Here is a 12,696-nt window from a genome sequence, read left to right as displayed (position 1 = left end):
AACAGAAAGAAAAATATACGCGATGAATCGTTTAACAGATCGTTTTCTGACCGGTGAGTGTCGAGTGTCACGAAACCAATGGAAAGCTGTATCCCGTAGAATATTCAGTTCCGTTGGATTACTTTTAATTAACGAAGCCCTCTAATTGAGACCGTCTGAAATTGCCGGTGCTAATTGCTACGAATGCTGCAGCCATGGCATACAGCAGGCTTACCGATTAGACGTTTCCAGCGATATCCGATCCGTGTACGAACTACAAATGATCGTGTTCGTTGGAAACTAATCGATAACAACCAACGGCGTTGACGCGTTCCATTCTCTAATATGAGATAAATAAAACTTCGGAACACAAGGTGTTCGTTGAAACGGCTTTTCGGTTGTCCTCATTATCGTCGGATGCGAACACGATGAAAGGGGTTTGAACCGGTTTAAAAGTACCCGATGTAGGCAAGGGTGGCAGGAAACGAAGGGTGGCTGGCAATTGCACCCCGTAGCGTCGTTTTCTCTCGCCTTTATTGCCTCCGATAAATGTGTTTCCACGGACGCGTCGTTTCCTTTGTCCTCTGATCGCGCTCAGCCCCCTCGGGCTGTTCTGTGAACGGATCCGGAAATCGCGGTGGAATCGAAACCGGATTCCGGACGCGCCGGCTCCACGGTCCACGGGAAAGAATACAAGCCAACGGATAGAAGCTTCTTCCTTTCACGGCTCTCCTTCTTCCACGGATATTGACGGAAGCTTCTTCGAAGCTGGACGGCCGGCTTAGCGTGGATCCGAGGAATCGACGGGATGAAAGGAGGAAGAATGATTGCAGTTGCTCGGGGACAGGAAATGGCGAGGATAGAGTCTCGTAAAGCGGTTCTCGGGGATGAGGAATTGAGTTGATACGAGGCATTCGGTCGTTTAGATACTTTGTTATCTTTTTTCCGCAACTTTCGCCATCGGATTGACCAAAAAATCTTATCAGCAAGCGACGTTAACGTCAGTGTGCGCCAATACTTGGAGAAAACTTAGAAATGAAAAATTAGGTACAAGAAAATCGTCTGGAAAAAAATTATATGCAAATGAAATGGTATCCTCCTCGTCTGCGCGTATCGTTGGAACCTTGGAACTCCATTCCATCGCACAGCCACGGTTTGCAGGATCAAAGCAAACAACCGTAAGAAGGAAGAGCTTTGAGACTGACGGCAAAACCACAGACACGCCGCAGTTTCTCCATAATAGACCATGAACGAATCGCTGGGAACATAGTGAAAAAGTTGCTTAAAAGTAACGCGTACGGGAATGGCTGAGCTGCGTCGAGTTTTCGACGACGCGACGTTTCAATTATTCCGCGCGTTTTAACCGAAGGCACGAAACACCAGGACGTGACAAATATTTAATTAAGGGAATCCTCAGCGGCGTACGGCTGTTGAAATTTAGATGGAGATCCTGCTGCGAGGCTCGCGAACTGCGCCGACTGACCTAGAAACATCGGATATCCGCCTTTGCTCCCTCTTTTCGTTCGTTCACTCTCTCTCTCCTTATCCATTGTTTCAGGGATGCTTTCTCGTCGCGGAACGTCGCGAGTTTCCATCCTCGAGCCTTCGTCTGAAAGTCATGCATTTATTCAGGGTAATTACGATGCCGCGACCGATCAGAAATTCTTCACCCTCGGCGAAAAGGGAATTTCATTCGCTCGTTTTTCAACGATCGAAAATTTCCTCTCTTCGATTCTAAATATAAAATACTACTCTTCTACCTTTATTACGCGTTTCTATTACTCTGTTCTAGATTTCTCAAATTGTCTTTCACGGCAGGATTTTCTGTGTACCGAATGCAAATCGCGGTTGTGTACTGTCATGTTACTCTTGACCGAATTTCAGGTTGCGTTTGCTGATAAAAAGACGAATTTCTTCCCTGGAGAGATTCCACCGTAACGTTGTAATTCATCGTCGACCAGGAACTTGTGCTCGTATCTCGTGGTCGAGATAGCGTTTAGTTTGTTTCTCTTTTGTGGTAAATAAAAGATAACGATGTTGTTGCGCGTTGCGTCTCTCTGAAAGGTAGCTGGTAACAACAGGGTTGGGTCGGGAAATGATTCGCAACACGAACCTCGGTTTACCTTTCCGATAGCTGGACTTTTAAATCTCGCGCTTGTTTTGATGCAGTTTCTTCTCGTTCCACGATTTTTCAATGGAATAATAATTGAAACAACAGCCGTGTTTACCTTTCGAGGGATGGTTGTTATCCGATGGATAGAAAAACGAGCACGTAGCTCTCGGTTGTTTTACATTATATCAATAACAGTGTGTAAATAATAATCCATTAACCGAGAGAAAAAATATAGTTTCGTCGTTCCATGTTTTTCCACGTCATCGATTAATTATTATCTGTGATTTTGCTGAAACAAAAGTGTTAAAAATGTTCCAATGGACGTTTCTGCGGAGATTTCCAAGAGAAGTCGCAGGAATTTCCTGGGCCGTAATTATCGAAGGGTTGACCAGTTAGAAAATTTTCCTCGTTACAGGAATATTCGATCCGTTTGTTCTCTGGTTGTGGTCGGTGGAACGAATTGTTACCCGAGAATTCGCGACAAAAGAAAGTTGGGCAACTTACGGAATATCGTTGTGACAGCGAACGGAACGAATTCGAGGCATTGTTCAAGGAAACTCGCGTTGATTCTCTTATTAAACGATTTGGAACGAACTTTCGTCTCTTGTCTGAAATTTAAATTATTTTTTCGACGATAAAGATTAGTACTTTCATTTAAACGTTTCTATATTTCATGATTTTCATGCTTTCTACCGAATTCAAAGCATGTTTGAAGCTGTCCTTTCCAAGTCAGCTTGAAATCCGATTAAGATCTTATAGTCAAGAGATTCGAACTCCTTTTAGCTACCCAGAATTTGTACCTTGATAATCCGTAATTAGAGTTTTGTACAGATATCGAATTTCCCTGTTTGTTCTGCTGCTAATTATACACAAAGAAAATAGCCGATATCACCTATTGATTAGATGGAAAAATGGATTCGCATAGATAAATTTAGAATTTTTTAAAAATTGTCGAAAAGTTATCCGAGTTATTAACTCGAGACGCGAACGGGGTAGTGCGTGACCAATGGAGTATCCCTCGTTATCCTGCAGGACGATCACGAAACTGCAGGATAACCGCGTCCCCTCGTAAATTCGACGAGCGACCTACATTCGAAATAATTGGCGGCTGGGTAATCCAGTTATCCAGGAAATTCCTTCCGACAGCTGATTGTGAGCGTCGCTTACGTTAACGAAGCATCCTTTCGAGAAAACGGACGCCGTATCGCCAACATTAATACCTATCGTTCCACTTAAAATCCAACGAAATTTTATGATAAAAGCAAAGAATATAAAACAGCGATCGTGAAAGTGTTAATAGGAACAAAATACGTGTATACATAAAGTTTGATCGTTTATTTTCCTTCACCTCCTCCGTACATAACTAGTTCGATATTTATGGAAATTTGAATCATAAAATCAGTATTGCGAAATTATGCAGGTAGTTAGTGCCCTCGGCGTTGTACGTAACGAAAGGAGACGGTGAAAATTCTTTTTCTCGTACAACGTTCGAATAAATTAGGAAGGAGGAAACAGGTAGCAGGGTGGAAATTGCTGCTTTTCACTGGTGCAAGGTCGAACGAGGCTCCTTAATGAGGGACAACGGCAGATACGATACGAATAAAAAGCACGCGAACGTTCGGCACGCGAGCAGAAAGGAAATTGGCAGGCGTGGGATGCGGTAACAAAACGGAATCGCGATAGAACGAGAATTTGCATGTTCCACGAAAAAGTGGGAAATCTGATGATCGGGTATAGCGACGATGTTCTGCTACCAATTTCGTATCGCGATCTCGGCTACGGTTTAATGGGAGGAAAATGTAGGTCGATGCTTCTTTAGGCTTCCTTCGTTCCTTTCAACGACCTTACAAATGCGATGAGAAATTCAGACAAGCTTTAAACGACGCTCTGTAATGACCTGATGATGTCTCAATAGATGGTGTTCTTTGATTATCACCTTAGTAATCACCATACATGGTATAATCGCTTAATTTTTTGTCGCTTCAATCAAATTTCCTTTTTCCCCGCTGCCAGAGCGATCGAATAATATTTATAAATGTTTTTCTTGAAGAATAATTTATTTAACGATTATTGAATTTAATTAGGAAGTATCAGGATTGTGACAAGCCGAAGGGAATGCAAAAATTTGTTCAATTATCGTGTCTGCTCGATGAATTAATCAGTCTGCCATGATATCCGGGTTCGCTACTGTATCTACATGTATTATTCACTGTCGCGTCTTCGTCACGCAAAATTAGATGCGACTCCGTTTATTATTCCCTTTGGCGCGTACCAATCAGCGCGAAATTTCGCGCGACAGGAATTCCATTTGAAAATCCCAGCGCGGAGGCGCATAGATACTCTCGCGCCCGTGAATAACCGAGTCCCCCGGTGCGTCGATACACTCGAAATTCAGTTATTCGAATAACTCGGTCGGCGAACGCGCGAAAATCGTGTTTCAAGAGAGCCGATATAAAAGTGGTGCAGAGATCGACTCCATGTTTGGATGCTGTTCAATTTCAAGGTGTTAATGTTGGGATAAATCGAATTCGAGGCTGATCATTTTCAGGCGAATCAAATTTGCTAGTTGAAAAAAATTCGAAAGCTATGATTGTTGAGCGTAGCAAATCGAAAGCTTTCCAAATGAATAAATTCGGAAAACTCAACCTCGTCGATGGTTAAAAATTTAGCAAATCGAAGATTTATCTCTAATAATAATTTACGTCACTGCTCGAAGGATTTTTTAATCATTAATCGACAAGTAGGCGGCAACAGAGACACCGGTACGTGGTATCACCACCTTATCGCCGAGGTTTCCACTTTATTTCAGTCTCGATCGCGGTATCTCGATAGGGTAGGCGATCGGCCGGAAGTGATAACAGAGCACACCCTTACTAGCCCGCGATCGTTCGAGGGGCTTCATTCTTATTGCATCTTTTTCTTCCCTCGATTCAACCACGAGATTAGCTTCGGCGCGGCGTATTACCTGGTGACCCAAAAAACCAATCCATCTTAATGAAAATTCAAGGAACTTCTTCGGAAGGAAGCTAAGGCTTACAAAATCCTTTGCTAATTTTCATGAAAAAATAAGAAATCTTTATTTTCGAAGACTCGAATAAGTGTATTATACTTTAGTTACGGTGCAGACATGGAATACGTTTCTGTTTCGGCACCGAAATGACCCATTTATCAGGAGATTCACAAAAGGAGCGAAAAGATTCTTCGAGGGCGAAGTTAAAGTAAATCCTTCTTAGATTAAGAGCAACGATCCTTATTCTCTTAGCAAAATACGAGAAAATCCTTGTGCTCTCTGTTCCCCTCCGTGGGCTCAGGTCACGTCTTTCTTTGCAAGCTGGTGGACGTAGACGTAGCCATCTTCGCGAAGGATCGAGCCAAAGTCCTTCGATAACGGATTACTCCTTCTTTTTCCTCGGTTGTTTGAAACTCTCGAAGGAAACAGCCGGTCGTAAAGCATTCTCTTCCTTTGCCAAGGATCGTTTGCATAAAACGAGGCAAGTTTGTTATCGTCCGTTTGCCGCCGACTCCGCCGCTTTAATTGCCGAATCGAGTACAGCATTTTCGGTGAAAATGCCTCGTTCCTCAACGCCAATGATATTGTTTAATCTTCTGTTAAATTAACTCGGAATAACACGATTTCTCTGATCCAGATTTGAGAACACGAAATTAGAAAATGCTATCTGATACTTCAAACTTTCGTGTAATCGAAAAAATACTATGGATTTCTCTCCTTATCGTGCAACGTCCTAGCTGAATAGCTGTTTCACGAGGATGATCCTCGTTGCCATTAACTAGGACATTCGCGGCACGCGTATCCATTACCGCGTACACGAGCCTCGGCACGAACGTAACAATGGACCCGCACTTCGGTACCAGCCGGTACCCGAATAAACAGAGCTTCTCGAATCGATGAAATTTTTTCACCTGAATGAAATTTTTCGTATTTGAACCTTCGATATTTGCGTTCGAGTTATTAACATTTTCAATATTTGTGGGAATAACTAGACGATTTTGCAGAACAAAAGAATAGATGGATAAAAATATATTTTGAAGCATCGCGCATCGAATGGTTTACACAGGTACACGGGCTTATTCTTTTTCAGAAGTACACTTTTGTACGTCAGTGGAGTTTGAAAAATTCATTGAACACAATGAAATTGTACATTTTCAAAATACATAAAATTGATTAATTAACTCGTGTAGCAACGGCGAAACATCCCAAAATCTCTAATTACCGAAGCACCTGTGAACCTGGGTATCGCAACCACAGACGTTTTAATCACGAATCCCAAACCATGAATGATGTTCCTGCGCCGATGGCCGCGAATGAATCTTTCAGTCTTCTACCCGCAGGCTTTATCCACTATGCGTTGGATATCACCGTTTTATCGGGTTCATACTCGGCGCCATTATTCGTTACAACTGCAGTCCGTGTATCCATTACCGCGTACACGATCATCCGTACGGTTCAGCGATGTAATTACAGACGCAGCAGGTTGCATCGCGGCCTGATGCGCGCGTTCGTCGGCTAGAACGTTTTCATCTAGCCAGGCTGGCTACTTTCAAATTTCCTGCCACAGAATTCCAAATTTCAACGCGCAATCTCACCATACACCGTTCCTACTGTTCGCGGAAAATTGCCGTGCATTCTCTGCAAGTGTGTTTAGTAAATAATTATTCTGAAACATTTTCAAAAGGGAGATTCAGTTCAGCTTCGTTGTACACGCATCTTCTGGATAGCGTTGATTGTTCGAAAGTTGAGCTTCCAGCGTATTTTTGAACGGTCCCTGGTGGTTGCGCATAGGTGATACAATTATCTCGAAACGGCGATGCTTGTCGCGAAATTGTAACACGCTCTCGTCGTGCGACGTCCTGCAAAGTTTCGACCCGGTCCCATTACCCGCAACAAGCGGTGCTCGCGGATCCATTACCACGCGCCAGATTGCCTACGTATCTCCATGAAACAGCTTCAATCTTGCCCGCTAATTACTCCGAATTGCGTGTGTGTACGGTTAATAACGTGCGACGGGAAAGCTTTCTCGTTTCTTCCGTTGGAAACGTTACGAATCGTCTCTATTTACCATCCACCTCATCAAACTTTGCATATTTGCATTCTTGCAAGAATAAATCATTTCGAGAATAGAATTCGTGGAAATCCTGGCAGGCTATATCTTGAAACACTTTCCAATTCAATTACATTCGATAACAACAATTCTCTAGCAGTACCATGTGCGTCCAGCTGGTTCGACTCGTCAAAAATAGATTCCCTCGATTTCCGATCCGCTTTTGTTCGGGCTCTTCTCCCGCTGATATTAGTTCCAGATTTTATTATCACGTGGAAACGGACAGTCCGAGGGAGGACGGGAATTCGATAAGACGAAAGGTGACTCGTAAACGATAGAGAAATAGGAGAGGAACGTGAGATAGGGCAGAGAAACTTGTGTGTGCAACGTGGAAGGTTCGTATAACGATACAGGTCACGTACTCGCGGCGCGGGTAGGCAAGCAATCGATTACCAACGGGAGTAAAAGTAATTGCTTTATAGTTCTTGGCCTTAGCTGCGACGAGCAATCGTGTTCTCCGTTCTGCGAAAGAGAGAATTCTTTTTTTTCTTTCGAGATAACATTACACGGGAGAACTGTATAAAATCAATGTGCACGCGTCGCTTCACGATCAAGATCCTTTTCACGGACTTTCGTTAGCCTCCGTCTAATTGGATTTTCAGCAATTGCTGGACGATCGTTCGGAACGTTCCTCCACGGTCAAGTGATCGTCCAATTAAAACGTCAAAACGCTTAAAAGGGGATAGACACGGAGGAAACAAACGTGGAAAATGGTAAATTTACCCTTTCTGCAGGGTGGAAGTAATTATGATAGAGTAACAACAGACTTGTTATGAAATTGTCCCCTCGCATGAGATAACATGAACTTTTCCTTTCCTTTCTTTTTTTTTTTTTAATTACGAATATTTTAATAAAGTACTCAAAGCACTTTTAGATACTTCAAAAGGAGGTTGATTAAAAATTTCGTCAAATAAACTGTTAATGATATTTAATCCTTAAACAGCATGATATTTATTCAATTTCCTTGACTGCAGAAAGGAGAGTCTGTTTGTTATTTGTAATTTCCTTCAAAGGTAGAGACAGAATTTCTTTGAGAAGCTTCGACAAACAGAATTACTTAGCTCTGCTGAGGTTGAAGGTGGCAATCACCGCCACGAGTTATGCTTGTTTCGTTCGAAATCGAATTCATCGATCGGTCGAGTAATTCGTGCCGCGTTCGCGGGAATGTGGATTTTTGCTTCTCTTCCTAAAAAGGACACGCGAGACCCGTTCCAGCTGGAAAAGGATTTCGAACTAACTGTCCTCGATTCCATCGAGTCGAGTCGAGTCGAGTCGCTTTTCATTTGCCCTTTTACCACCGGTATAAATCTCAATCTTCGATAAATGAATTAAGTTAAGTGCTTTTAGTAATTTCATAGGTTTTACAGAATAAATTTTCTTTGTTTTACAGATTGACACTGCGCGTCAAGACGCCACACCGCATACCCCACAATGTGAGTAAAATATTTCATTAATTTATTTTCTGTAGACAAATATCAAATAGCTTTCACAGAGGGAAGAAATATTCAATGGAAAATGAAGCTGTCACCTTTAGGCATAAGTTAACCCTATTTCATTAATTTTTAATTTTCATTCGTTTAATCTCTGCTTCATCCGGATACGAGTTCAAAGCCCAGCTCGCTTGAATATCGAGCTTCCACGAGCCGCGATATTAATCTAATCCCTTTGGGACTAAGGCGGGACGAAAGGCGCTGTTCGACGCGGGAAATGGTAAAAATTACATTGGATCAGGGAATTCGCTTTGAACTCGGATTTCGCGATGCGAAATTTTCAATTGGAATTGTTCCGACTTACCCTTTCCAATTAATCACCTAGAAGCTTTCGTGATTTAGGTTAAACGAACTACGCGGTGATAATTAATACCATTTCCAATAGAGATTTCAACGTTATCGTCTGAAAGTAAAATTAAAAAAAGGAAAAGCAACCCTTTTCGACCTAAATCACGAAATGAGGAACAATATAAATCCGCCATTAGTTGGATGGGGAAAGAGTCGAGGACAGGCCAAAAATGGTCGACGGCAGCATCTGTGGCACACGGTAAATCCGCCAGCAAGAAAACTGGCTTAATCCTCTTACGTCCGTCGCGACGCCGGGCCGGGCCGCGGAAAAATGGCGTTCCTCTGCTGACCTTAAACCCGACAGAAACGCGAAGAAGCTTTGTCCTTGCCGGAAAGAGCGTCTCTGTTCGAAAAATGTTCGCATTTCCGGCAAATCAACGCTGAAGAGATTCCCCTCCTTTCGTTGAGAGAAATCGAATTCGATTTGTCCGCATCCAACCTATTCTTCCATAGTATTTTCTTCGTTACGATTTCGAACAATAATAACTTCATATTTCTCCAATTTGATAAGTTCATCCTCTTTTCTCATGTTCGAAACTTTGGACAGAATCTTTGCAAATGAAAATCACAAACAATTGCGAGGAAAGTTCCGAGGCAACGGGGTTAATGAAAATACATCTTGGAAAGCAATGATTAAAAGTAGTAACGACGACTCATTAATCTACAAAGGACCTTTCTAAAGTGGAAAGTTCAGAGAGCCCGCAAACTTCAAACAAGTTCATTTCCAAGCGCAACGTGCTGCATTTTATTGTGTGTAATGCTTGAAAATGGACCTGTTTCCAGCTGTGAATCTCAGCAATTTCTCTTAACAATATTTCCTGTCGCGTTAGTTTTGTTTCTTGAAAATTTGATAATTAAGTACATACGTAGACTAGAAGAAGCATACGGAGTCACAAAGGCTGACGATGATAGCTTCGAGTAAATTAACACCGTGTCGTTTTACGAAGGGCTCGTTCTCAAGGCTGTTGCAATATCAAGGCGACACTCGTTAATTACTCCTTCGTTGCTCGTGAAACACGAAATTTTCTGGTCTCCATTTCCCGCCTCGTCTTACACCAAATTTAACGTCGAATCACTGTGCGCCTTCTTTTAATTAAACCTTAAATTATTTTTTTTTTCTATTTCTTTTACTATAATTGACACTTCGATAGCCACGCGTTTCAAAGTGACTTTGTACCAGTTTGCAAGTGTATCAAAGATTGGTTGCCGTGTGGAGCACGTAGTTAACTAGCGAGCTTCGAAAAACAAAGTTCCGAAAGAGTTCCCAGTGAAAGTACAGAGTTTCAGGAGAAAATCTTATAGAAAGACTTTGATTACATATTTAAGATATACGAAACTTCATCGTTGCGGTCTAAAATCTATCCACGAGTTTCGAGAATTTTTCACGACGGTAACATTGTTTCCCTGTAAACGAATTTGTTCTTTCGAAAGAAAAATAAAGCGAAACGTATCGATCTTTGACTAAGTGTGAGAAGAATTACGGAGTTAGAGGTCTCTGCGTTAAACAATAGATCGCTTAAATGTTATACTGAAATGAATAGAATCTCCTTGGAAGGTAAATATCAGAATTGTAACAATGAGTAAGGAACTCGTCCTTTCGGTCCGTCAAAGAGATGAATTTCTCTCTGCTACTTACATTCAAGGAATTTCCAGAGATAAAGGATTCTGTTTCTTCTCTGACAAGTTTACGAGAAGGTTTCCTTGATCCTGAAAGTTGTTCCGTCTCGTTACAACATCTTTATAGTGGCTACACAAATAACAAGATGAAATTTCGTTTCTTTATAATTTCATCATTTTTCTCGAATGAAATACCAACTGTTTGCCGTATATTTCAGCCTTTTTGTTATAGTCAACTTTCACACTGAGAGAGCCTGTCTAAAGCTTATCGCAACCATCCAGAAGCCGCGGAATCGAAATTGAAAACTCGTCCGCAATGGATTTTCAAGGGTTTCGCGAAACTTTGCTGCTCGTATAAGGGCGGAATCGTTTTCGAGGGTTGGGAATATTGTGCGATTGAATTAGGATCGAGGATGCCCCGAAGTAACCCCGTTTCGAGCGGGACAAGGGAAGAGAAGTGAAAAGGGGGAAAGAACCGATGGGAAATGCGGGGAAACGGTGCTCGTTGGGAATTTCTAGCGACGAGGCGGATTAATAACGAGAATGTTTTAATAATCTCGACGAACGCGTATATCGAACGGGAAAACAGCGGGCAGAGCAATCTAATCGGTGGCTTCTAGAATTGGATCAATTCCAGCTCGCGTGGCTCGCGTCTGCTTTGATGAAAAATTCAATCGCCTTTCCAGAACGGAGTCCGCTCTATGCGTGATTTGTATTTTTTGTTGAGATTTCAGAATATCAAAAATTCAACTGGGTAGATTAAAATTTTCAAATTTCTTTTCACGTAACAAGTCATGGATCGTGACAGCAAAGAAATGATACAGAATAGATGAGTGAATTAATCTGGAAAGTCATTGCTCAAGATTTAATCTAGATCTAATTTCGATCTAATTTAACTGATCCAAGTGTAACTCGAACCAATTCCAAAGCCAATTTTAGTCTAATCCATACGTGGCTCAACCGAACTTAGAGCAAATCTAATCCAGGTCTAAGTTAGCTTATCACCAAAGTCACCGCAAATCTAATTGCCGAGGGTTTAGTTTAATTTGATATGATTCAAACGTCATTCACGCTACATGATATAATCTGATTGTGAGGTATCTATTTGCAATTCTGAAATAGTCACCGCAAAAGGTGAAAGGATTCAAGAAAAGAGCCATAGGAATCAACCCTGTGGACGGGTTAAATTAATTCAGCTCGATTAAAAGGATCCACGAAACAGCGACGGGCTGGCTTTACGCTTTGGCTAATTAAATCCGGGAAATTAGCTGTGTCTCGAAGAAAGATGGAACGTCAACGGCAGGAAACGCATAATGGGGTTGCTGTTTCCGCAACGTCACGACGCTTTCCAACAGACGACGCGACGGACAGAAGAGATGTAGATCTCTCTCAAGAAGTCTGGCTAAGAGGTCCGTATTTTTCTCATCGCGCGCTTTCCAGCTGGAAGGTTTTCCACGAGGAAAAATAACGGGAGCTTCGAGTGGAAGACGAAAGGAAACGGGCTCGTTTGAATACGAATTTTCACGGTCTTTAACGTCGAAGGGAACCGAATTCATTGGACGCCAGTCGAAAGGCTCGATGTTCGGTTGAATTCGCGGAACGATTCTCAGCTTGGCACACGTTAATGGTCGTGGCTCGGTTCGTCGAAATAATTTTCCAGCATTTCACCGGCGACTACGGGGAACCCCTGAAGAGAGGAGATTTTCGCGAGCACCACTGAAAGGGATCAACAAGGACCGTGGCGAAAGCCTTTTATTCCATGGACTTCCATTATCCCGATTCTGAAGGCATCGGGATTATGAATAATTCGGGAAGGTATTTGCTTTTCCGCCTTCGCGTCTCTGAATTAATAAGAAGCCTTCCAGCTCAACCTCCAAGACCAGTGGACTTTATTATTCGAGCTACGATGCTGGATTGACAATTTATTTCCAAGATTTACAGGGGAATGGTCACGATTTATATAGGAGATTGTTCATACCATGGTTGGATATTTTATTAGAAATTTTCCCGTGTTGTGTAATTGTATATG

General features: G+C 42.2%; 1 protein-coding gene across 2 annotated transcripts in view; it reads left to right on the top strand.

The window, feature by feature from the left end:
- Window positions 1-12,696, top strand: part of LOC117608086 (RNA binding protein fox-1 homolog 2) — a 177,803-nt gene that overhangs the window by 59,168 nt on the left and 105,939 nt on the right. For both annotated transcript variants that reach the window (XM_076693438.1, XM_076693437.1), the window contains exon 3: window positions 8,603-8,645. The gene's annotated coding sequence lies outside the window, so the exon portion shown is untranslated. The remainder of the gene's footprint in view (window positions 1-8,602; window positions 8,646-12,696) is intronic.

Source organism: Osmia lignaria, chromosome 3, assembly GCF_051020975.1.
Source record: "Osmia lignaria lignaria isolate PbOS001 chromosome 3, iyOsmLign1, whole genome shotgun sequence".
In the NCBI taxonomy this organism is placed as follows: domain Eukaryota; kingdom Metazoa; phylum Arthropoda; class Insecta; order Hymenoptera; family Megachilidae; genus Osmia; species Osmia lignaria.
This window is presented reverse-complemented; position numbering and strand designations above follow the sequence as displayed.